Source organism: Loxodonta africana, chromosome 26 (assembly GCF_030014295.1).
Source record: "Loxodonta africana isolate mLoxAfr1 chromosome 26, mLoxAfr1.hap2, whole genome shotgun sequence".
NCBI lineage: Eukaryota > Metazoa > Chordata > Mammalia > Proboscidea > Elephantidae > Loxodonta > Loxodonta africana.
In genome coordinates this window covers 48,774,081-48,800,336 of record NC_087367.1, presented here as the reverse complement: position 1 = coordinate 48,800,336, position 26,256 = coordinate 48,774,081, and the positions used below count along the sequence as shown (strand labels likewise).

Genomic DNA, 26,256 nt, shown 5'->3' with positions numbered 1-26,256 from the left:
TGTGTAAGTCATCCCATTGCCTTCTTGCCTCCATGATTTCTGCTGAGTAGTCCAAGTTTATTGTTATTTACTCTCCTTTGTTGGTGACTTCCTTTATCCCTAGCCTCTCTTAAAATTCTCTTTATATTTGATTTTGGCAAGTTTGATTATTATATGTCTCGGTCACTTTCTTTTGAGATCTACCTTATGTGGAATTCGATGAGCATCTTTCATGATATCAGGGAAGTTTTCTGCCAACAAATCTTCAACAGTTCCCTCTGTATTTTCTGTTAGCCCTCCCTGTTCTGGTACTGCAATCACTCATAGTTATTTCTCTTGATAAAGTCCCACATGATTCTTTGGATTTCTTCATTTAAAATTCTTTTATCTGCTTTCTCTTCAAATATATTAGTCCCAAGAGTTTTATCTTCAATCTCAGTAATTCTGCCTTCCAGTTCTTCAGTTGTGCTCTTCTTACTTTCTATTGAGTTTTCTAACTCTGTAATTTTATTGTTAATCTTCTGAATTTCTGCTTGCAGTCTCTCTGTGGTTTCTTGCAGCTTATTAAATTTTTAATTATGTTCTTGAGTAACCTTTTTAATTTCTTAAGCTGCTTTATCTTTGTGTTCCATGGCTTGTTCTGCATTTTGCCTCATTTCCTTCCTGATGTCTTTAAGAGTTCTGTATATTAATCTTTTGTATTCTGCATCTGGTAATTCCAGGATTGCACCTTCATCCAGAAGATTGCTTGAGTCTTTGTTCTGAGAGCTTGTTGAAGCAATCATGGGTCAGCTTCTTTTTTTTTTAATTTAATAATTTTTATTGTGTTTTAAGTGAAAGTTTACAAATCAAGCCAGTCTCTCACATAAAAACTTATACACAACTTGTTACATATTCCCAATTACTTTCCCCCCAATGGGACAGCCCACCCCCTCCTTCCACTCTTTCTTTTCGTGAGCATTTTGCCAGTTCCTAAGCCCCTCTGCCCACCCATCTCCCTTCCAGGCAGGAGATGCCAACATTGTCTCAAGTGTCCACCCAAACCAAGTAGCTCATGCCTCACCAGCATCCCTCTCCAACCCATTGTCTAGTCCAATCCATGTCTGATGAACTGGCTTTGGGGATGGTTCCCATAGTGGGTGAAAGGAAGGTGTGGGGGCCATGATCACTGGGGTCCTTCCAGTCTCAGTCAGACCATTAAGTCTGGTCTTTTTATGAGAATTTGGGGTCTGCATCCCACTGTTCTCCTGCTCCCTCAAGGGATCTCTGTTATGTTCCCTGTCACGGCAGTCATTGGTTGTGGCCCGGCACTATCTAGTTCTTCTGGTCTCAGGATGATGTAGTCTCTAGTTCATGTAGTCCTTTCTGTCTCTTGGGCTTGTTATTATCTTATGTTCTTGGTGTTCTCCATTCTCCCTTGATCCAGGTGGGTTGAGAATCATTGATGCATCTGAGATGGCTGCTTGCTAGCATCTAAGATCCCAGATGCCACTCTTCAAAGTGGGATGCAGAATGTTTTCTTAATAGATTTTATTATTCCAGTTGACTTAGATGTCCACTGAAACCATGGTCCCCAAACCCCTGCCCCTGCTTTGCTGACCTTCGAAGCATTCAGTTTATTCAGGAAACTTCTTTGCTTTGGTTTAGTCCAGTTGTGCTGACCTCCACTGTGTTGAGTGTTGTCCTTCCATTCACCCAAAGTAGTTCTTGTCTATCTCTTTAGTAAATACCCCTCTCCTACCATCTCTCCCTCCCCCCTCTCGTAACAACAAAGGAATATGTTCTTCTCAGTTTAAACTATTTCTCAAGATCTTATAATAGTGGTCTTATACAATATTTGACCTTTTGCAACTAATTTCACTCAGTATAATGCCTTCCAGGTTTCTCCATGTTATGAAGTGTTTCACAGATTCATCACTGTTCTTTATTGATGTGTAGTATTGCATTGTGTGAATATACCATAACTTATCTATCCATTCATCCATTGATGGGCACCTTGGTTGCTTCCATCTTTTTGCTATTGTAAACAGTGCTGCAATAAACATAGATGTGCATATATCTGTTTGTGTAAAGGCTTTTATTTCTCTAGGATATATTCCGAGGAGTGGGATTGCTGGGTTGTATGGTAGTTCTATTTCGAGCTTTTCAAGGAAGTGCCAAATTGATTTCCAAAGTGGTTGTATACCATTTTACATTCCCACCAGCACTGTATAAGTGTTCCAGTCTCTCCACGGCCACTCCAACATTTATTATTTTGTGTGTTTTGGATTAATGCCAGCCTTGTTGGAGTGAGATGGAATCTCATTGTAGTTTTGATTTGCATTTCTCTAATGGCTAATGATCGAGAGCATTTTCTCATGTATCTGTTAGCTGCCTGAATGTCTTCTTTAGTGAAGTGCCTGTTCATATCCCTTGCCCATTTTTTAATTGGGTTGTTTATCTTTTTGTGGTTGAGTTTTAGCAGAGTCATGTAGATTCTAGAGATCAGGCACTGGGTGGAGATGTCTTAGCTGAAAACTTTTTCCCAGTCTGTAGGTGGTCTTTTTACTCTTTTGGTGAAGTCTTTAGATGAGCATAGGTGTTTGATTTTTAGGAGCTCCCAGTCATCTGGTTTCTCTTCGTCATTTTTGGTAATGTTTTGTATTCTGTTTATGCCATGTATTAAGTCTCCTAAGGTTGTCCCTATTTTTTCTTCCATGATCTTTATCGTTTTAGATTTTATGTTTAGGTCTTTGATCCATTTGGAGTTAGTTTTTGTGCATGGTGTGTGGTATGGTTCCTGTTTCATTTTTTGCAGATGGATATACAGTTACGGCAGCACCTTTTGTTAAAAAGACTGTCTTCTCCCTAATTAACTGACACTGGGCCTTTGTCAAATATCAGCTGCTCATATGTGGATGGATCTATATCTGGATTCTCAGTTCTGTTCCATTGGTCTATGTGTCTGTTGTACCAGTACCAGGCTGTTTTGACTACTGTGGCTGTATAATAGGTTCTGAAATCAGGTAGAGTGAGGCCTCCCACTTTCTTCTTCTTTTTCAGTAATGCTTTACTTATCCACGACTTCTTTCCCTTCTATATGAAGTTGGTGATTTGTTTCTCCATCTTTTTAAAAAATGTCATTGGAATTTGGATCGGAAGTGCATTGGATCTATAGATGGCTTTTAGTAGAATGGACAATTTTACAATGTTGTCTTCCTATCCATGAGCAAGGTATGTTTTTCCAATTACGTAGGTCCCTTTTGGTTTTTTGCAGTAGTACCTTGTAGTTTTCTTGGTATAGCTCTTTTACATTTTTGGTAAGGTTTATTCCTAAGTATTTTATCTTCTTGGGGGCTGCTGTGAATGGTATTCATTTGGTGATTTCCTCTTCAGTGTTCTTTTTGTTGATATAGAGGAATCCAACTGATTTTGTATGTTTATATTGTAATCTGAAACTTTGCTGAACCCTTCTATTAGTTTTAATAGTTTTCTTGAGGATTCCTCAGGGTTTTCTGTGTATAACATAATGTCGTTGGAGAATAGAGATAATTTTATTTCTTCCTTACCAATCTGGATGCCCTTTATTCTTTGTCTAGTCTAGTTGCTCTGGCTAGGACCTCTAGCACAATGTTGAATAAGAGCGATGATAAAGGGGATCCTTGTCTGTTTCCCGTTCTCAAGGGAAATGCTTTCAGGCTCTCTCCATTTAGGATGATGCTGGGTATTGGCTTTGTATCAATACCCTTTATTATGTTGAGGAATTTTCCTTCTATTTCTGTTTTGCTGAGAGTTTTTATCATGATTGGGTGTTGGACTTTGTCAAATGCCTTTTCTGTATCAATTGATAAAATTATGTGGTTCTTGTCTTTTTTTTAATGTGGTGGATTACATTCATTGTTTTTCTAATATTGAACCAACCTTGCATACCTGGTATAAATCCTACTTTGTTATGGTGGATTATTTTTTTTGTATATTGTTGAATTCTGTTGGCTAGAATTTTCTTGAGGATTTTTGCATCTATGTTCATGACGGATATAGGTCTGTAATCTTCTTTTTTTCTGTTGTCATTAGCTGGTTTGGGTATCAGGGTTATGCTGGCTTCATAGAAGGAGTTAGGTAGTATTCCGTCCTTTTCTATGCTTTGAAATACCTTCAGTAGTAGTGGTAAGTCTTCCCTGAAAGTTTCGTAGAACTTTGCAGTGAAGCCATCAGGACCAGGGCTTTTTTTTGTTGGGAGTGTTTTGATTACCTTTTCAGTCTCTTTTTTTGTTATGGGTCTATTTAGTTGTTCTACTTCAGTTTGTGTTAGTTTAGGTAGGTAGTGTGTTTCTAGGAATTCATCCATTTTTTTCTAGGTTTTCAAATTTGTTAGAGTACAATTTTTTGTAGTAATCTGATATGATTGTTTTAATTTCAGTTGGATCTGTTGTGATATGGCCCATCCCATTTCTTATTTGGATTCTTGGTTTCTTTTCCTGTATTTTTTTAGTCAGTCTGGCCAATGGTTTATCAATTTTGTTAATTTTTTCGAAGAAGCAGTTTTTGGCCTTCTTAACTCTTTCAATTGTTTTTCTATTCTCTAATTCATTTAATTTTGCTGTAGTTTTTATTTTTTGCTTTCTTCTGGTGCCTGACAGTTTCTTTTGTTGCTCTCTTTGTGTTTGTTCAAGTTGTAGGGACAGTTCTTTCATTTTGGCTGTTCTTTAATATGTGTGCCTTTATTGATATAAATTGACCTCTGAGCACTGCTTTCACCATGTCCCAAAGGTTTTCATAGGAAGTGTTTTCAGTCTTGTTGAATTCTGTGAATTTCTTTATTCCCTCCTTAAGGTTTTCAGTCTCGTTGAATTCTGTGAATTTCTTTATTCCCTCCTTAAGGTCTTCCATAACCCAGTCTTTTTTGAGCAGGGTATTGTGCAGTTTCCAAGCATTTGATTTCTTTTCCCTGGTTTTTCTGTTATTGATTTTTACTTTTATGGTCTTTTGTTCAGAGAAGATGTTTTGTAATATTTCAATGTTTTGGGTTCTGCAAAGGCTTGTTTTATGACCTAATATGTGATCTATTCTAGAGAATGTTTCATGTGCACTAGAAAAGAAATTATAGTTTGCAGCTGTTGGGTGGAGTGTTCTGTATAAGTCTATGAAGTGAAGTTGTTTAATTGTAGCAATTAGATCTTCCGTGTCTCTACTGAGTTTCTTACTGCATTTCCTATGCTTCACCGAGAATGTTGTGTTGAAGTGTCCTACTATAATTGTGGATGTGTCTATCTCACTTTTTAATTCTGTTAACATTTGTTTTATGAATGTTGCAGCCCTATCATTGGGTGCATAAATATTTAATACGGTTATATCTTCCTGGTAAATTGTCCCTTTAATCATTATGTAGTGTCCTTCTTTATCCTTTGTGGTGGATATAACTTTAAATCCTATTTTGTTGGAAATTAATATTGCCTCTCCTGCTCTTTCTTGATTGTTGTTTGCTTAATATATTTTTATCCATCCTTTCAGTTTTAGTTTATTTGTGTCTCTAAGTCTAAAGCGTGTCTCTTTTAGGCAGCATACAGACTGATCGTGTTTTTTTATCCAGTCTGCAACTTTCTATCTGTTTATTGGTGAATTTAGCCCATTTACATTAAGTGTAATTAGAGATAAGTGTGAGTTTAGTGCTGTCATTTTGATGCCTGTTTTTGACAATTTCATTTTTCCATTTACTTTTTTGTGCTGAGTTTTTCTTTGTAGAATGTGTGTTCCTCCTTTTTATAGTATTTGAATTTATGTTGGTGAGTCGTTATGTTTATCTTGGTTTTTGTTTTGAAGTATGGAATTGTTAGACCTCGTTGTGGTTACCTTAATATTTACCCCGGTTTGACTAAGTAAAAACCTAAGTTGTTTAACCCTGTATCGCCTTGGTTTCCTCTCCATATGTAAGATCTCTGCCTCCTGTATTTAGTCCCTCTTTTTTAACTATTGTAATCTTTTACATAATCACATCAATGATTCCATGTTTTGAGCAATTTTTTTAAATTAATCTTATTTTGTTTTTGTGATTTCCCTATCTGAGTTGATATCAGGATGTTTTGTTCTGTGATGTTGTGTTGTGTTGGTATCTGATATTGATTTTCTGACCAAAGAATTTCCTTTAGTAATTCTTGCAGTTTTGGTTTGGTTTTTGCAAATTCTCTAAGCTTGTGTTTGTCTGTAACTATCTTAATTTCACCTTCATGTTTTAGAGTTTTGCTGGATATATGATTCTTGGCTGACAGTTTTACCTCTTTGAGTGCTCAATGTTATCCCATTGCCTTCTTGCCTGCATGGTTTCTGCCGAGTAGTGCAAACTTATTGATTCTCCTTTGTAGGTAACTTTTCGTTTATCCTTGGGTGCTTTTGAAATTTCTCTTTATGTTTGGTTTTGGCAGGTTTGATGATATGTCTTGGTGATTTTCTTTTGGGATCTATCTTGTATGAGGTTCGTTGAGCATCTTGGGTAGATATTTTTTCATCTTTCACAATGCCAGGGAATTTTTCTGCCATCAGATCTTCCACTATTCTCTCTGTATTTTCTGTTATCCCTCCCTGTTCTGGAACTCCAATCACACGCAAATTATTCTTGATAGAGTCCCCCATGATTCTTAGGGTTTCTTCATAGTTTTAAATTCTATTTGATTTTTCTTCAACTATATTTGTGTCAATTGCCTTATCCTCCAGCTCCCCCACTCTGTATTCCAGTTCCTTGATTCTGCTCCTCTGACTTCCTATTGAGTTTTCTGATTCTGTGACTTTATTGTTAATCTTTTGGATTTCTGAATGCTGTCTCTCTATGGATTCTTACAGCTTATTAATATTTTCACTATGTTCTTGAATAATCTTTTGGATTTCTTCAACTGCTTTATCCGTGTATTCCTTGGCTTTTTCTGTAGATTTCCTTATTTCATTTCTGCGGTCATTCCTGATGTCTTGAAGCATTCTGTATACAATTGTTTTATATTCTACATTTGGCAATTCTAGGAATGTATCTACATCCGGGAATGATTTTGATTCTTTGATTTGGGGCAATCATGGTCTGCTTCTTCATGTGATTTGATGTCGACTGCTGTCTCAAAGCCATCTATAAGGTATTGTAGTGTTTTTTCTTGTATTTGCTCACTGAGTCTTATCTTTTTGTTTTGTTTTGTTACAATACACCCAGATGGGCTACTAGATTGTGGTATCGTGATTGCTGTAGCTTTTGAACCACTTACATCCTGTTACCAGCTTTCCTGAGCTGTTACCAGGTATATAAGTGTATGAGTCCATTCTCTATTCTTGAATAGAATCAGCTCAGGTGTCCTGATAGCTGGTCACATAGTGTGTAGTGTAGGCTCTCACCTATTATCTTAGAGGAGTAGTGGTGATGGTTGTATGCACCAGTTTCTGTTAGTGGCAGGGGGTCACATTTCGAGGAGGGCAGGATGCTGACAGCCTTCCTTCAAGTGTCAGTGAGGTAGGTGTGGTTGTATTCTCTAGAGCGCTCTGGTGGGTGGGCTCTGCAGCTGTATCTTAGGCACCCAATGCTTGGGTAGACGTCACTATTCTCAGACCCCTCTAGCAGGTGGCTAGGTGGTGTGGGTGGAGTCTCAGCCCTCAGTTCGCTGGTGTGGATCAGCGAGGGCTCTGTTTAGTAGGTAGAGAGGTATCTGACCTCCAAAACTTGTCTTTCCAGTGCTGAGCTAAAATAATTATGGTGAGATCTCTATCAGAATCGCCTTTGCATTATAATAGCCACCTAGTTGCCTGTAGGGTGAAAGCTAGAGACTGTGGGTCTCTTAATGCCTGGATGGAGTTGATTCTGTATTGTTATTCCAGTTTAGGGAAGTCAGGGAAGGATTTTTTCTTTGATTGTTAAATGCTGCTTTTCTCAGGCCAGGGGAATGGGTTAGAAAAGAAAGAAGAAAAAAAATCCAGCAGTGCACTTCACTCTCTAGCACAGAGAATTCCAATATTAATGAAGCTGGCTGGGGCAATGAGGGGTGGAATCAGATATATAGAAGAGAGTAGCCTGGCAAAATATACAAAGTTTACTCATGTTGTTTGGTGAGGACTGTTTTTTCTGAGATTCCAGAGCATTGTGTAGCTTGTGTGTGCTGGCTGGATCCCTGATGAGACTGTCCCAGAGGATTAGGGCTGCATCCATGCTCACACCGTCTCAGGAAGCCACAATCAGCTCCCCCACACTTAGTCCCAAGCCCAGCACCAAGGTTTCCTTTCTGGGACGCTGCACTCCAGGCTCCAAAACCAGTCGCTGCTTCCCCATGGTTTTTCGTTTCCCTGTCAGCTGCGTCTGTGTGGAGCCTGCGTGTGCTGCCTGGGTCTCCTCCGAGGTTCTTCCTGAGGTTAGGCCTACATCCGTGCTTCCCTGTCTCAGTAAGCCACAATCAGCCCCACCATTCTGGGACCAGGGAACCGTGAGGGCTCAAGGCTGTGGCGTGGGACACTGGCTCCGGAAGCGGTCCCTGCTGCAGTGTGGCTTTTTGCTCCCCTGTCACTCAGGTCAACTCCTTAGTTCTGTGTTTGATGGTCAGGGTTTGTAGATTGTCCTTTATGTAATTGATTCACTTGTTTTTTCAAGTCTTTGTTTCAAGAGAGATAAGCGGAAGCTTCTACCTAGTCAGCCATCTTGGTCCTGCTCCTGTGTCTGCCTCTTTATGTGATTTGATATTGACTGTTGTCTCTGAGCAATCTGTAAGTTATTGTATTAGTTTATTTTATGCTTGCTTTTTGTATCCTAGCTTCTTGCTTTGTTTAGTTTTGGTATACCCAAATAAGCTGCTTGAGTGCGCTAGGTTGATTACTTTCACCTTTGAAGCTCTAATGTACTATCACCAGATGGCTAGCACTGTTACCAGGTGTATGAGCCTAGGAGTTCATTTACTTTTCTTGTATGGATTCAACTCAGGTGCCCAGGTAGTTGGTCATAAAGTGTAAGGTACAGGCTCTGTCCTACAGTCTTAGAGGGGCAGGGGTTATTGGTGTAGGCAGAAGTATCTGGCTGCAGTAGGGGTTCAGGCTCTGATCAAGGCAGGGGGCTGACAGCTGTGCTCTGAGTGTCTGTAAGGAAAGTGCATCCCTGTTCTGTAGAGCACACGGGTGGGTTCTGCAGAAGGGCGATGGGTACCCAATGCTTTTGGTTGTAAGTTCTGGGTGGTACTACTTAACCCTGGAGCCCTGTCACAGGTGGCTAGGTATTATGGGTGGAGCCACCAGTCCTTAGGCCCCTGATGTGGGTAGGTGAAGACCCTGTTTAATAGGAATAGCAGTGTCAAACATGAAACACCCATCTTTCCACCATCCAGCTGAAACAGTTGCGGTCTGGCAACAAGGGCCTATTCTCCTGAAATGGGCCCACACAGGTCCATGCTGGGGTGAAAGGTATTCAAAGCCCATGGACTATTTGTGCCTGAACAAGAGATACTTCTGTCCTGAGCTCCCCAGCTTAATTGAGCTGGCAGATTATCTTTCCCCCAGTTGTGAACTTATACCTTCTTCAAGGATGGAAAAATGGCTCAGAGTGGTACCAGGGCCTATCTCAGGCCCAGGGAAGTTGACAGCCACTGAAGCCGGCTTGGGGGCTGGGGGCGTGGTAAAATAAGCACAAGTAATTAGCTTTTGCTGAGAGTGCCGTTCTTCTCTTGTTCTGCAGGTGTGAGTAGTCTGTGCAACTTGCTGTCTTTCCCTGAGCTAAACACCTCTGGAACGCTACTGCCAGCCCCACTGCAGTCACTCCAGGGAATGGTGCCTGAGAGTTCCTGGCTATTCAGGTCCAGTAACTCCTCTCCACTTCTGAATAGTCTCTCCCTCCCCCTGCCATTGAGTCCGTTTTCTAACTTTGCCTTTTATGTTCGGGGCTCCTAGCTTGTCATAAATATAATCGCTTCACTCGTTTTTTCATGTCTTTTTTGTAAGAGGGATCACTGGCAGCGTCTCACTACTCTGCCATCTGGGCCTCGCCTCTCTAATATAATCAACAATTTTTTTAAAAAAGAAAAAAAAAGAGTGAAACCTGTAGAAACAACAAATAACAGAATGAGATCCACAGAAAAACTAGATATTGGAGCTATCAGACAAAGACACTGAAATAACTCTATTATGTTCATAGAAATAAAGGCAAGACTTAGAAATTTGGCAAAAAAACTAGAAACTACGAAAAAGATCAACTTAGAAAGTCATCTGAAAACTATAGCTGAAGTTAAAATCTTAATGTATGTATATAGCAGCAGATTAAAAATGCTGAAGAGAGATTTAGTGAACTGGAAGATATGTTGGAAGAAAATAGAGGCACAGACAAAAGAAAAAATGGATATAATATAAAAAGGAATAAGATACAGAGAATATAAAGAGAATATCTAGCATAAGATACTTTAAGAAGGAAGAAAAAGAATGAGGCAGAAAAACTGAGATTATGGCTGAGAATTTTCTTCAAATGATTAAAGATATCAAGTCACAGATCCTAGAAGACTTACAAAACCCAAACCAAAAAAAAAAAAAAAAAACCCACGGCCGTCGAGTCGATTCTGGCTCAAAGCGACCCTACAGGGTAGAGTAGAACTGCTCCACAGAGTTTCCAAGGAGCGCCTGGTGGATTCGAACTGCTGACGTTTTGCTTAGCAGCCATAACACTTAACCGCTACGCCACCAGGGTTTCCTTATAAGACCCATGTAGGGTAAATACAAAGAAATTCATAGTAGGACTGCTGAAGCTAAAGACAAAAAAACCCACAAAAAACAAATAAAGAATGGAAGAGATTATCTTTAAAGGACAAAAAAACTGACTGATAACTTCTCTACAGAAATAGTGAAAACCCTAAGACAATAAGATGATATATTTAAATTATAGAGAGAAAATACATGGCAACCCAGAACTCTATGCTGAGGAAAACATCATGAATGAGCAAAGACCTTTTGTTTTCAGACAAACAAAACCTAGATAAGTTAACATCAGCATGCCCACATTAAAGAAAATTCCAAAGGTATTCTTCAAGCAGAAAGAAAATAAGGTGAAAGGCTTAAGATGCAAGAAGGAATGGAAGTTAATGAAATGGGTAAAAATAGAGGATTGCTGACTGCATAACATAATAAGAATAGACTTTATTGGGTTTAAAATATGTAAGAAATTAAAATGTATGATAACTACAGCCTTTTGACTTTTATGGCTTTATGGTCAGGAAACATGCTGTGTAATATTTTGATGTTTTGGATTCTGTTAATGCTTGCTCTGTGGCCTAATACGTGGTCTATTCTCAAGAATGCTCCATGAGCGTTAGAAAAGAAAGTTTACTTGACTACCATTGGGTGAAGTGTTGTGTTTAAGTCTATGAGATCAAGTTGGCCGATTGTGGTATTTAGATCTTCCGCGTCTTTATTGAGCTTCTTTATGGATATCCTGTCTGTCATCAGAAGTGGTATGTTGAAGTCTTCTACTATTATTGTGGAGCTATTTCTCTTTTCAATGCTGTTTGAGTTTGTTTTATGTCTTTTGGAGCCCTGTCTTTGGGTATATAAGTATTCATTATGATTTTGTCCTCCTGGTATAAAAAAAAAATTTTTTTTTATTGACCCTTTAATCATTATATAGTGTATTTCCTTTTCCTTTTTGGCAGATTTTACTTTAAAGCCTGTTTTATCAGAGATTAATATATATATATATTTCCATTCTTTGAGATTTAGTTTTTTTATGTCTTTGAGTCTATGGTGTGTCTCTTGCAGTCTGCATACAGACGGATCATGTTTTTTAATCCATTGTGCTACTCTCTGTCTCCTTATTGGTGCAATTAAACCATTTACATTTATTGTAATTATTCATAGTTTTGAGTTTAGTGCTGTCATTTTCGTCTTTTTTGTGTATGTCTTGTTGACATTTTCCTTATTCCACTTAATTTTCTCTGTTAAGTCGTTGTTCTTTGTGCATTTTCTTTCCATCCTCTTCATTTTTGTTGCCTTTGTATTTACTGCTAATTTATTTTTTTCTGTGCTGAATCGTTTTTCTTTTTAGTCTTTCATCTTTTTCCTTGTTGTTGCTTTTGTATTTGCCGAAAATTTTGTTGTCCTTGTTTTTTTTTTATTTTAATGTGTAGGATTGTTAGTTTCCTTTGGGTTACCTTAACATTTACCTCTGTTTTTCTAAATTTAAACCAATCTTTTATTTCTTTATATCGTCTTGACTTCCTCTCCATATGAAAGATCTATGACTACATTATTTAGTCCCTCTTTTTTGTCTTAATGTTGTCATCTTTTACAGATCAATGTCTCGGTTTCTATATTTTCAGTGTTTTAGCTTTGATTTATTTGTGATGTCCCTATGTGGCTAGATATCTGGTAGTTCTGTCCCGTGTTCTAGTCTTGGGTTGTTAGCTGATGTTATTGATTTTCTAACTGGAGAATTCCCTTTATTATTTCTTGTCATATTGGTTAGGTTTTTAAAAATTCCCTAAACTTCTACTTATCTGGAAATGTCCTAATTTCACCATCATATTTGAGAGACAGTTTTGCTGGATATATCATTCTTGGCAGGGAATTTTTTTTTTTTTCCTTCAGGGCTTTGTATATTCCTTCTTGCCTGCATGGTTTCTGCTGAGTAGTCCGAGCTTAGTCTTACTGACCCTTCTTTATAGGTGACTTTTTGTTTATCCCTAGCTACTCTTAGTTACTCTTAAAATTCTCTCTTTATATTTGGTTTTGGCAAGCAAGATTATAATATGTCCTGGTGACTTTATCTTGGCATCTACCTTGCGTGGGGTTCAGTAAGCATCTTGGATAGATATCTTCTTATCTTTCACAAGATTGGTGAAGTTTTTAGCCAAGAAGTCTTCAACAATTCTCACTGTGTTTTCTGTTATCCCTCCACCACCCGCCCCGATTCTGGTGTTCCAATCACTCTTGATAGAGTCCCGCATAATTCTTAGAGTTTCTTCAATTAAAAAAAAATTACTTTATGTGATTTTTCCTCAAATAAGTTGGCATCAAGTGCTTTATCTTCAGTCTCACTAATTCTGACTTCCAGTGCCTCAATTCTGCTCCTCTCATTTTCTATTGAGTTGTCTAATTCTGAAATTTTATTGTTACTCTTTTGGATTTGCTTGCTATCTTTCTATGGACTCTTGCAGCCTGTTACATTTGTCATTATACTCTTGTATAACCTTCTCAAGTTCCTCTATTGTCTTATCTGTGTGTTCCTTGGCTTGTTCTTCGTTTTGCCTGATCTCCTCCTGGATCTCTTGAAGAGCTCAGTCTCTTAATCTTTTAAATTCTACCTCCGGTAATTCCTGGAATTTCTCTTCATTTGGAAGATTTCTTGATTTGTTGTTTTGGGAGCTTCCTGAATCCATCATGGTCTGCCTCTTTGTGTTATTTGATATTTACACTTGTCTCTGAGCCATCAATAAGTTATTATATTCATTTATTTTATGTTTGCTTACTGAGTCGGAATCTACTTGATGGCACTGGGTTTGGTTTTTTTTTGTTGTTGTTGTTTCTTTTTTGGTGTACTGCGTCCTAGCTTCTTGTTTCATTGTGATATGCCCAAATAGGCTGCTTGGGTGAGCTAGTTTGATTACTGGCACCTTTGAAGCTCTTACATCCTGTCACCAGGTGATCAGAACTGTTACTAAGTATGTGAGCCTAGGCGCCCTTTTAGTTTTCTTGTATGGATTCAGCTCAGGTGTCCAGGTAGTCGGTCACGAAGTGTGTGGTGTAGGCTCTCACCTACAGTCCTACATAGACAGGGTTGATTGGTGTAGGTACAGGTGTCTGGCTACTGTGGGGGGAATGACTGCCCCTGAGTGTCTGGGAGGAAAGCTTGTCCCTGTTCCCTAGAGCACATAGGTGGGTGGGTTTTGCAGCCAGACCATGGTCACCCAATGCTGTCGGTTGTAAGGACTGGGATTCACCACTTATTCTCAGACTCCTGAATTGGGTGGCTAGGTGGCATGGGTGGAGCCACCAACCCTCAGGTCACTGATGTGGGTAGGTGAGGACCCTGCTTCATTGGCAGAACGTTGTCAAATATCACGAATCTGCCACTCCACTTTATAACTGATACAGTTGAAAATAGGCTTCAGGTATATACCCTGTTGTAGTGTGCTAATGAGGGCCTACGCTGTTGAAATGGGCCCACACAGGTCTATGCAAGGGTGAAAGGCATTCAGAGTCCTTGGACCCCTTATGTCTGTGCCTTCCCTGAGTTCCTGGCTTAGGAAAGCTGGCAGATTATTTTTTGTTGTTTGTTCCTGCTCCAGGGCATGTGATAGTTCCTACTTCTGGCCCAGAGGACCCAGAAATAGCCGAACCTGGTCCAAGACTAAAAACAGAGAGGGAGGAAGCAGGTAAATAGGAGAGATGTTCTTCCCAAAGGGGATGATTTTTGATTTGTGTGGCATTTTAGATGCATGTACTTATCTTTTGCCAACTTAGCACTGCTTTTCACTGGTTCTGGAGGCTTGTGTAGACTTTCCACCACTCGGTCTCTTCTGATGTGGAAAACATGTCCCGAGCGTCACTGCTTGTGTCACCGCACATGCCATCCGATCCAGCCTGCAGGGTGCTGGTTTCTGCCAGGTCGGTCTGTCAAACTCTCACTGCTTCTGAACCATATTCCCCTCCCCCGCCACTAAGTCCAATTCTGTAACTTCACCTTTGATGTTCAGGGCTCCTAGATTGTCATATATAATCGATTTACTTCTCTGGGTCTTTGTTATAAGAGGGGCTACATAAAGCATCTGACTACTCTGCCATCTTGGCCCCACCCTCTACAAGAGACATTTTTCATCACATTCCTGAATCTGACACTATCACAGAAACTTATCTCTGAGAAAATGAAATAGGGATGAGGCAGTAGGCAGAACAAACCCGTTGGGTTGGAGTCGATTCTGATGCATAATGACCCTATAGTTCAGAGTAGAACTGCCTCATAGGGTTTTCAAGGAGCAGCTGTTGCATTTGAACTACTGGGCCAGAGTATATTTGGAGCACTGGTGGTGCAGTGGTTAAGAACTCAGCTGCTAACCAAAAGCTTGGCAGTTCGAATACATTAGCTGCTCCATGGAAACCCTGTGGGGGCAATTCTACTCTGTCCTACAGCATTGCTATGTGTTGAAATCAATTCACTAGCAATGGGTTTGGTTTTTTGGTTTACATACCTACATGAGTAAAATTTGTCTTGAATCTCTAAACTTAATTCTAATGTAAGAATGAAATTGTAGCACTTCTCCATAAAGGTTTGTCTTAAGTCATCAGGATGAAAACCAAACCCACTGCCGTCGAGTCAATTCTGACTCATGCTGACCCTACAGGACAGAGTAGAACTACCTGATAGAGTTTCCAAGGAGCGCCTGGTGGATTTGAACTGCCGTCCTCTTGGTTAGCAGTCGTAGCACTTATCCTCTGTGCCACCAGGGTTTCCTCATCAGGATAAGGCTGTGCTAATTTATTGGGTACCTTCAGGAATTATTCATCAGTTATATTCACGTTAAGAAGGATGCAAGATTCAAGTGTGTCAGTGATGATGGTTATGTGAAATTGATCCCTGGCACTCAATACTTCTGGAGCATTTCTGTCATTTACTTGTTTTTTTTAATGCTTCTGCAACAATAAACTGCTTGATAATCAGTATTTGGCAGTGTTTGTTTTATTGTGTTTTCAAAATATTCTCTTATGTAAATATCTTGTTAATAGCTGGTAGAGATCCATGCATGTCTGTAAATTTACTACTGAATCTTGGAGAATTGACTCGTCAAATGAAAATGATGCAATATGTTATTATACATAACAAACGTAAATATATGGTCTGTGTTCACATTTTGTTGACGACGTTTTAACCTTCTGTTCTGGTGTCTCCTTTTTGTGACTGGTCTTCAGCAATATTCTCTATGGCACCTAGAATCTGAGTGTGTGATTCCAGGATTGCACTCGTTGCTATAGCACGTGCTTCCCAGTGGGTATTAGAAAGACATTTTAATGCTGATCATTGCCTATGAACAGCTCATCGGTGAATAGAGATGGCAAAAAATTTGTAAAATATCTGAATAGAAGAAAAAAATCATTTTTTTGACAAAAATCCATTGTGATACATCCTACAAAATTAAGTGAATATGCAGCACCTTGGTATGAACATGGCGTATTCGTTACATTCCAGAATTTTCTGTTGCATGCCTTTATAATGCAGTGACATTTCCCAGCATTGTCATAGGATTGGTCTCCACACTTAGAAAAATCAATTTTGCAAACTTCGCCTAATTAGTGAAACACTTGGTTTGCGATGTCTTTGAGGGCTAATGCGATGTGTTCTCCTGACTCGCTTGGTGCATGTTATGCCTTCTTTCCCTCAAGTTTCTTCGATTTGTAATGGAAGTGTCTAGCTTGTTCCTTTTATGCCATTGTACCTTTGGAAGCAGATAACTTGTGTCCTAGATTTCACAGATGAAGAGAGATTTTTGAATTTTGGACTTGGACTTGATTTAAGACTTTTTCTATGCTATGACGGGATGAGGAAACCCTGGTGGCATAGTGGTTAAGTGCTACGGCTGGTAACCGAAAGGTTGGTAGTTCGAATCTGCCAGGCGCTCCTTGGAAACTCTATGGGGCAGTTCTACTCCGTCCTATAGGGTCGCTATGAGTCAGAATCGACTGGACGGCAGTGGGTTTGGTTTTGGTTTGTGATGGGATGAATATGTTTTCCATTTGCAAGAATGTGATTTTGGGGGAGTCAAAGGGTAGAATGTCATGGATTGAATTATGTCCCCCCAAAATGTGTGTATCAACTTGGATAGACCATGTGAGGTTGTCCTCCATTTTGTGATGGTAATTTTATGTTGAGAGGATTAGGGTGGGATTTTAACACCTCCCTGATCCGAGATACAGGGAGTTTCCCTAGGGTGTGGCCTGCACCACCTTTTATCTCTCAGGAGATGAAGGATAGAGAGTTGGGGACCTCATACTACCAAGAGCAGAGCATGTCCTTTGTACCCGGGGTCCCTGCGCCCGAGAAGCTCCTTGACCATGGGAAGATGGAGGACAAGGACCTTCTTCCAGAATCAACAGAGAGAGAAAGCCTTCCCCTGGAGCTGACGTCCTGAATTTGGACTTGTAACCTACTAGACTGTGAGAAAATAAATTTCTCTTTGTTAAAGCCATCCACTTATGGTATCTGTTATGGCAGCACTAGATGACTAAGGCACCGATGATTTTAGCTTCTGTTTTGGTGTTTCCTTTTTGTATCTGGTCTTCAGCAATATTCTGTGTGGCGCCTAGAATTGTACTTGTTGCTATAGCATGTGCTTCCCAATGTGTATTAGACATTTTAATGCTCAATCATTGCCTGAATGTGTTTTAAGAATAGCTCATCAGTGAGTAGAGCTGGCAAAAAGTTTGTAAAGTAACTGAATATTAGAAAAAACATCAATTGCTTTTAGACAAAAAAAATCTATTGTGATAAAAAAACATCCTACAAAATTAAGTGAATGTGCAGCACCTTGGTATGAAAAGGGCATATTAATTTCATTCCAGAATTTTCTGTTGTATGCCTTTATAATGCAGTGACGTAATGGCAGCATTGTCATAGGATTGGTCTCTGCACTTAGAAAAATCAATTTTGCAAACTTCACATAATTAGTGAAACACTTGCTTTGCAATGTCTTTACCAGTATGATTTTTTAAGCTAGTAAATGTGATAAATCACCACACAGGTTTTCTATTTGTTGGAGATACGGATCTTTAAACAATACTTAGCTGGCCTGTATGAGAAGGCTCAGAAGCGGAATCCACAGACAAAATAAAATATCGAGCTATACTTATTTCACTGACAGTAGTTGATTGAACTTCATCACTTATCAAGATTATAAATTTTTACACATTATTTTAGAATTATAGGATGGATTGCCCTTTCCTGTGTTACCGTATTTTGAGATGTGACTTGCTAAAAATAGATCAAATGAGCAACAAGTTGAAGCCAACTTTAAAATTTTCCATTTCGTGGGGACCCAAAGACTTCATTTCTTTTTCACGAAGATAGTCCCCATTCAGTGATTGTTATGACAACAACGACACATTACAAAATGGCTTTTCAATACTGATGTTCATTAATTTGTGATTCCAGTTCATAAATTAAGCCAGAACAATGTGTTTGGTTTAAATATGACAACATGATCTCTGTGAATTGAACTATTTTCATGTTTACTGATCCTATTCAATTTGCACCAATTGCTAAATTCATCTGTAACAATTCAAGAATTAAATGAGGATGACAGGTTTGTTTGGTTGGTAGGTTTGCAAACAAAACAATACAGGGAGCTGACTGATGGAGATTTCAGCAGCCACTCCCTCTTATAATTTTCATCATTAACTTTGCACTCTGGAAAAAATTCTGGCTACAGAACTTTGTTTACCATCCAGGAATTTTCAACACAAATTTACAAGAGGACAACTGTGATGTTGACAATCACTTGGGCCTCTTTTGATCCAGTAATTTACTTCATTGGAAGAAAATTATTCCACAAGGCAGGATCTGCATTCCTGTTATTTATGGGGTCTGCAGATGTGACAATTTAATATTCTTAGTTTCACTTTCTAGATCATTACTAATTTTTTTTTTTTTTACTACAGCAAGAAATAGTTTCAGAATTTGGAACAAATTCTGTTATATTTGTATTGCCATCGTTAATTTCAGCACTAGTGGTACTAGTAGGATGATTCCCACCCATTAAGCACGTACCTTTAATGGAAAAAGTCTCTTCTGATTTATTACATTCTAAAAACGAATTTTGGAATAGTGTTCAGGGATTCACAAATCATTTTCTTTTTATCTTCTGCAGGCTTCCATTTTTGCACTGCACTTAGTTATTGCCATTTCATTTTGCCTGGATTGAAAATTATGTCACTTTTTAAATTTGATTCTGCCATAACAATAAATTTGAATAATAAAAAATAAATTTATAAAACCGGAAGTTTATAAAATAAAATTTACTTTAGAATTTAGACATTAACACAAAAAAATTTATATTTGAAAATTAAATAACTCATTGCTGTGGATTAAATTTTAACTAACAGTGACCCTATTGGACAGAATAGAACTGCACAGTAGGGTTTCTAAGGAGAGGCTGGTTGAGACCTTTTAGTTTCAGCCAGGCTCTTAACCACTGTTCCACCAGGGCTACATTTGAAAATTAGTAAGTAAAAACGTTAATTTGGACCATGAGATTTTATTCTTGACGTCTTAGATAGTCCAAAGAAATAGTACATGATATCCTTCTCCATGGACTAATTCCTTCTGAAAACAGGTCCAAAGTATGTAGGATGTAGTCTAGCCATCTTTGCTTCTAGGCTAGGGTACATTCTGGTTATACTTCTTTCAGGATAGATTTTTTCGTTCTTTTGGCAGTTCATGGTATATTCAGAATTCTTCACCAACACAATTAAAAGGCATCAGTTCTTCTACGGTCTTCCTTATTCATCGGCCAGCTTTCCCACACATACGAGGCCACTGAAAACACTGTGGCTTGGATCAGTTGCATCTTAGTTTTCAAGGTGATGTCTTTGCTTTTCAACACTCTGGAGGTCTTTTGCGCCGATTTGCCTGATGGCAATGCATCTTTTGATTTCTTAACTGCTGTTTCCATGGGTGTTGATTGTGGATCCAAATAAAATGAAATCCTTGACAACTTCAATCTTTTCTTCGTTGATCATGATGTTGCTCATTGGTCCAGTTGTGAGGATTTTTGTTTTCTTTATGTTGAGGTGCAATCTCTACTGAAGGCCGCGGTCTTTGATCTTAATCAGTAAGTGCTTCAAGTCCTCTCATCTTTTAGCAAGCAGGGTTGTGTCATCTGCAAAATGCGGGTTGTTAATGAGTCTTCCTCCAATCCTGATGTCGTGTTCTTTGTATAGTCCAGCTTCTCAGATTATTTGCAGATTAAATAAGTATTGTAAAAGGATACAACCCTGACACACACCTTTCCTGACTTTAAACCACGCAGTATCACCTTTTTCTGTTTGAACGTCTACCTCTTGATCAGGTTCCTCATCAGCACAATTCAGTGTTCTGGAATTCCCACTCTTCGCAATGTTATCCATAGTTTGTTATGATCCAAGCAGTCAAATGCCTTTGCATAGTCAATAAAACACAGGTTTAAACATCTTTCTGGTATTCTCTGCTTTCGGCCAGAATCAATATGACATCAGCTGTGATATTCCTCCTTCCATGTCCTCTTCTGAATCCTGCTTAAATTTCTGGCAGTTCCCTGTCAGTGTACTGCTGCAGCTACTTTTGCATGATTTTTAGCAGAATATTACTTGCATGTGATATTAATGATATTGTTTGACAATTTCCACATTTGGTTGGATCACCTTTCTTAGGAATAGGCGTAAATATGGATCCTTGCCAGTTCATAGGCCAGGTAGCTGTATTCCAAATTTCTTGAGATCAGACAAGTGAGCGATTCCAGTGCTGCATCCATTTGGTGAAACATCTCAGTTGGTATTCCATCAATTCTTGGAGGCTTTTTTTTCTCACCAATTCCTTCAGTGCAGCACGGACTTCTTCCTTCAGTATCATCGGTTTCTGATCATATGCTACTTCCTGAAATGGTTGAAGGTCGACGAATTTTTTTTGGCTTAGTGACTGTGGGTATTACTTTCATCTTCTTTTGATGCTTCCTGCGTCATTTGATATTAATGGCAACTCAAGGGTTGAATTTTTTCTTCAGTTCTTTCAGCTTGAGAAATGCTGAGTGTGTTCTTCCCTTTTGGTTATCCATCTCTAGATCTTCACACGTCATTATAATACTTTTTCTTCTCAAGCCACCCTTTGAAATCATCTGTTCAGCTCTATTACTTCATCATTTCTTCCTTTCACTTTAGCTACTCGACATTCAAGAGCAACGTTCAGAGTCTGTTCCGACATCCATTATGGTCTTTTCTTTCTTTCCTGTCTTTTAAAGGACCTCTTGCTTTCTTCATGTGTGATGTCCTTGATGTCATTCCACAACTCACCTGGTCTTCAGTCATTAGTGTTTACCACATAAAATGTATTCTTGAGGTGGTCTCTAAATACAGGTGAGATATACTCAAGGTCATACTTTGGCCCTTTTGACTTATTCTACTTTTCTTCAGTTTCAACTTGAACTCCCATATGAGCAATTGACAGTCTGTTTCACAATCGATCCCTGGCCTTGTTCTGACTGATGATATGAGTTTTCCCATCTTCTCTTTCCACAGATGTAGTCAGTTTGATTCCCGTGTATTCCATCTGGTAAAGTCCATGTGTATAGCTGCCGTTTATGTTGGTGAAAAAAAATATTTGCAGTGGATGAGTCACTTGTCTTGCAAAATTCTTTCATGAGATTTCTGGCATCATTTCTATCAGCAATGCTGTATTTTCCAACTACTTTTCCTTCTTTGTTTCCAACTTTAACATTCTAATGACCAGTAATTATCAATGCATCTTGATTGCATGTTTGATCAATTTCAGGCTGCAGAAGTTGTTTAAAATCTTCAATTTCTTTGTCTTTGGCATTGGTGGTTGGTGCATAAATTTGAAGAGTCATATAAACTGGTCTTCCTTGTAAGTGTATGGATATTAGCCTATCAGTGACAACATTGTACTTCAGGCTAGATCTTGAAATATTCTCTTTGATGATTAATGTAACGTCACTCTTTTGACTCTGGTGGAATATCCATGTTTGTAAGACTGCTCACAGACTGTTTCACCAGAGAGTTTTCTGGTACTGCAATATCTACCACTAATCTCTGTGATCCCTGTGAATTGGCAAAATAAGAATAGTGGTATAGATTTCTTCCAAATACAGAAAACATAATTATGAAAATGTTCTTGCTATTGATTATGTTCTTTACCAATCCGTTCCGATGGGTTTTTTGATAGTTCACTTGAAAAATGAGTCCAAGGTACTGTGATGTGATTGTTTACTTTGTGTGGCCTTTCTAGCCATGGTCTTATAACATCTACCCTGGTACTTGGGCAGGACTGTGTGATAGGGTAATTGTGGCTCACCAAGGGGATTGTTTAGTTTTCCCTTCAAAGAGAACCAGTTCCAGAGCAAAGAGGAGGATTCAACTCCCATCAAGGAAGAACAGCCAGGAGCTGAGCATATATTATGGACCTGAGATCCCTGCACTGAGAAGCTCCTAGAAGCAGGAGACTGAGATAGAGAGAGGAAGCTGGAATCCTGAAGACGGTAAGATGCCATGGCAGGAGAGACCGAGCAACAGGGACCCAGCTATAGGAGATGATGGCCCAGGGAGAAGGAAAGCTGAGTGCCTTTGGAGAGAGGCCCAAGGCCAGGCAGAGGCACACCTATGAGCACAGGAGGGAAGAGGCTGTCCTGATAGAAGAACTGTATTCTGAGTGTCTTTGAGCCTGAGTTATAACTGTTACTTCCCTAATAAACCCCATAATCATGAATATGGACTGTGAGCTCTGTGTGGCCATTGCAATGAATTATTGAACCCAGCAGAGAAGTAGGGAGTGCTGTGTGAGGGACAGTTGGTGTCAAAGTTAGTGAAGATGGTGGAGAGAGGATAGTTTTTTCACCAATGCCTTCAATGCAGCTTCGATTTCTTCCTTTTATACCATCAGTTCTTGATCTTATGCTACCTCTTGAAATGGTTGAAAATTATCCAGTTCTACTGCAGTACTATATTAATATCAGACAAATTATACTTCAGAAAAAGGAGTATTACTGGGAATAAGTAGGGACATAACATAATAAAGGTTCAATTCTCCAAAAAGATACAACAATCCTAAATGTGTACATATTTAACAACAGGGCTCCAAAATACAAAAACTAATAAATCTGAAAGGGGAAATGGACAAATATGCATTTGTAATTGGTATCAGTACTTTTCTATGAATAATTACTAGAGCCCTGCTAGTTGAAGTCCAAGGCGTCTGTATGAACCACTCATGGATGTCTATGTGTCTGTGTATGTATGTGTGTGTATGTGTGTATGTATGTATATAGTATAAAGACAAGTAATAAAGAAATAAACATAGAGTCCTTGGGAGGTGCAAACGGTTAATGCATTCAGCTGCGAACCAAAATGTTGGAGGTTTAAGTCCACCCAGAGACACTTCGGAAGAAAGGTTTGGCGATCTACTTTTGAAAAATTAGCCATTGAACTGACACACTTGTGTGTCAGTACTACTCTGACACACATGGAGGGAGGGGTCACCATGAGTCAGATCAGCTTGATAGCAATTGAATGATTTTTTTATTCATTCTGCCAGTGTTTGTCTTTTAATTGGTATCTTAGGCTGGGTTCTTTAGAGAAGCAAAACCAGTGAGATATATATATATATGTATTCATATATAAATAGATTTATATCAAGGAAATGGCTCACGAGATTGTAGAGGCTGGTATGTCTCAAGTCCATGGGTCAGGCTGGTGGCTTCTCCTGACTCACATAGATGCAGGGACTGCAGAACTCAAGATCTGCAGGTCATACAACAGGTCTGTGGCTCACAGGCTGCAAAGGCTGACAAATCTCAAGATCGGCAGGTAAGCTGGCAGGCCGCGGCTCACAGACTGTGGAGGCTGATGAATCCCAAAATTGGAAGGTAAGCTGAGAGTTCAAGTCCCAAAAACTGGAGATCAGATGAAGAGGAGCCAGCTGCAGGATTCAGAGTGAGCAAAAGCTCAAGAGCCTTGCCAGAAAGTCCACCTATATTGGATGCAGTCCACACCCCCGAGGAAACTCCCTTACATCTGATTGGCTACTCACAGCAGATCCCATCATGGAGGTAATCACATTATATCACATCTCATCATGGAAGTGATTGCATCGTTATACGACTACTAAACTACATCATAACTGCCAAAGCACTGAGAATCATGGTCCAACAAAGTTCCCAATTGTGAATTTAATGATCCCAATTGTGAATTTAATCTATTTATATTTAAAGCAATTAATGGTAAGGAAGGACTTATATCTTCTACTTTGTAGTAGGTCATATATGTATTTTGTTTCTCATTTTCTTCACTACTGTCCACTTTTGTGTTTGACTGATTTTTTTCATGTGTACAATTTTGATCCTCTCCTTATTTCCTTTCCTTATATTTTTTTTAACTTCTTAGTGGTGACCATGAGGATTACAGTTAATATCTTATATTTATAACAATCTTCTTTTAATTAATACAAATTTAGCTTCAACAGTATAGAAAATTCTGCTTTTATTCAGCTCAGTTACCTGCGCTACTTACGTTGCTGTTACAAAAATTGCATCTTTATACATTGTGTGTCCATTAAGAGAGATGTGTAAGTATTTTTATGCATTCGTGCTTTAAATCATATATGAAAAAAAGAGAGGCGTGATATAAAAATATTACTGACTTTGTTTTATCTAAGTAGTTACCTTTACGGAGTCTTTGTTTCTTTTTATGGCTTCCAGTTACTGTCTAGTGACCTTCCATGCCAGCCAGAATGATTCCCTGTAGCATTTCTCATAAGGCAGTTCTGCTGCTAACACACTCCCTCAGGTTTTGTGTATCTGGGCATGTCTTAATTTCCCCTTCATTTTTGAAAGATAGTTTTGCTAGATATTGACATCTTGGTTCATAGTTTTGTTTCTGTATTTTTTTTCCAGTATCTCAAATATATCATCCCGCTATTTTCTTGTCTCAATGGTTTCTGATGAAAAATCAACAGTTAAACTTGTTGAGACTCTCTTGTACATTAGGAGCCGTTTATTTCTTGCTGCTTTCAAGTTTCTGTCTCCATCTTTTGACATTTTGATTATGTCTGTCTGTGGATATCTATGTATTTATTGTCCTTTGAGTTCATTGAGCTTCTTGGATATCTAGATGACATTTGGGAAACTTCCAGTCATTACATTTTCAAATATTCTTTCTGTCCTTTCATCTTTCTTTCCTTTCTGGGACTCCCTTAATGAGTATATTGGTATGCTTGATGTTGTCCCGCAGGTCCCTTAGGCTCTGTTCATTTTCTTCATTCTTTTCCCTTATGCTCCTCAGTTAGAACAATTTCAGTTGTGCTTTTTCAAGTTCACATTTTCCTGCTTTCTCGCACAAATCTGCTGTTGAGCTCCTCTAACGAAAATTTTATTTCAGGTATTCTACTTTTCACCTCTATAATTTCTATTTGGTTCTTTTGTATAATATTTCTTTATTAATATTTTCTACTTGTTCATACATTCTTCTCTTGGTTTCCTTTTTTTTTTGTCTATGGTTTCTTTAGGTCTTTGAGGAAATTTAAGACAATTGGTTTAAAATTTTTGTCTAGTAATCCCAATATCTGTGTTTCCTTAGGGATGCTTTCTGTTCATTTCTCTTCTTTCTTTCTTCTTAGCAAATGAACCATCCTTTTCTTTTTCTTTTTATGACTTAAAATAGTGTGTTGAAAACTGGATATCTTAAATATTATAATGTAACTCTGGAAATCAGATTCTCTCCAGTCATTAGGGTTTGCTTTTTTTTTTTTAGTTCTTGAGGGCCAGTCATCCATTTGCTTAGTGATGTTTCCAAACTATTTCTGGAAAGATTGTATGTCTTCTCATGTGTGGACACCGAGGTTCTGTTCTGTTATCTCAGCAGTCAGTTCGTGACTTGACAGTGCTTTCTTTAAATGCTTGTAGCCAAAAAGAAAAAGTAACATTATCCCAGTCTTTGCAGATTGGCTCTGAACTGGCGTGTCCTTTCAATGCTAAGCAAGAGTGCCTAAAACTCTGCCTTAGCCTTCACTTCCTGCCCCCATGGAGCCCAAAGATCAGCCAGAGGTGCAAGCCTAAAGCTTTGTCGGTCTTTATGAGCATGTCTTCATCCTTAGGCAAGAACATTGCACTCCAGATTCCTCAGTATATGTGGTAGCCCTTCAAAGCCCTTAAACCACTAACCATCGTCCTCTCAGCCTCCTTTTTTCCAAGCTTTTGGATGTCTCTGCTGTTTTCTCTGTCCTTCATCCTTTGACCCTGGAGGTAGGACCAATTCTTTGAGCTTCGTACTCCTCAGTTTCCATCACAGCGTACATTTTTTCTTGTGTGCTGTTGAGTCAATTCTGAGTCATAGTGACTATAGGATGGAGTAGAACTTCTCCAAAGGGTTTCTAAGGCTGTAATCTTTATGGAAGGAAAGTGTCATATCTTTCTCCTGTGGAGTAGTTGGTGGATCAAATCAAAAGGTTTAACAGCTGAGGGCTTAACCACTGCACTACTGGGGCTCCTTTTGACATCATGCATCATAATAGATTTTTAACACACCCCTCAGAAACATAGAAGTCCATAAATTATCAAGGATACAGAA

At 38.8% G+C, this 26,256-nt stretch overlaps 1 long non-coding RNA gene across 1 annotated transcript in view; it reads left to right on the top strand.

Annotated features, from left to right (window-relative positions):
* The window catches only part of LOC135228707 (uncharacterized), a 124,157-nt gene extending 101,946 nt beyond the window's left edge, over positions 1–22,211 (top strand). The window contains exon 4 of the long non-coding RNA XR_010319496.1: positions 22,022–22,211. This is a non-coding gene — a long non-coding RNA (uncharacterized LOC135228707). The remainder of the gene's footprint in view (positions 1–22,021) is intronic.
* The last annotated feature ends 4,045 nt before the right edge of the window (positions 22,212–26,256 follow it).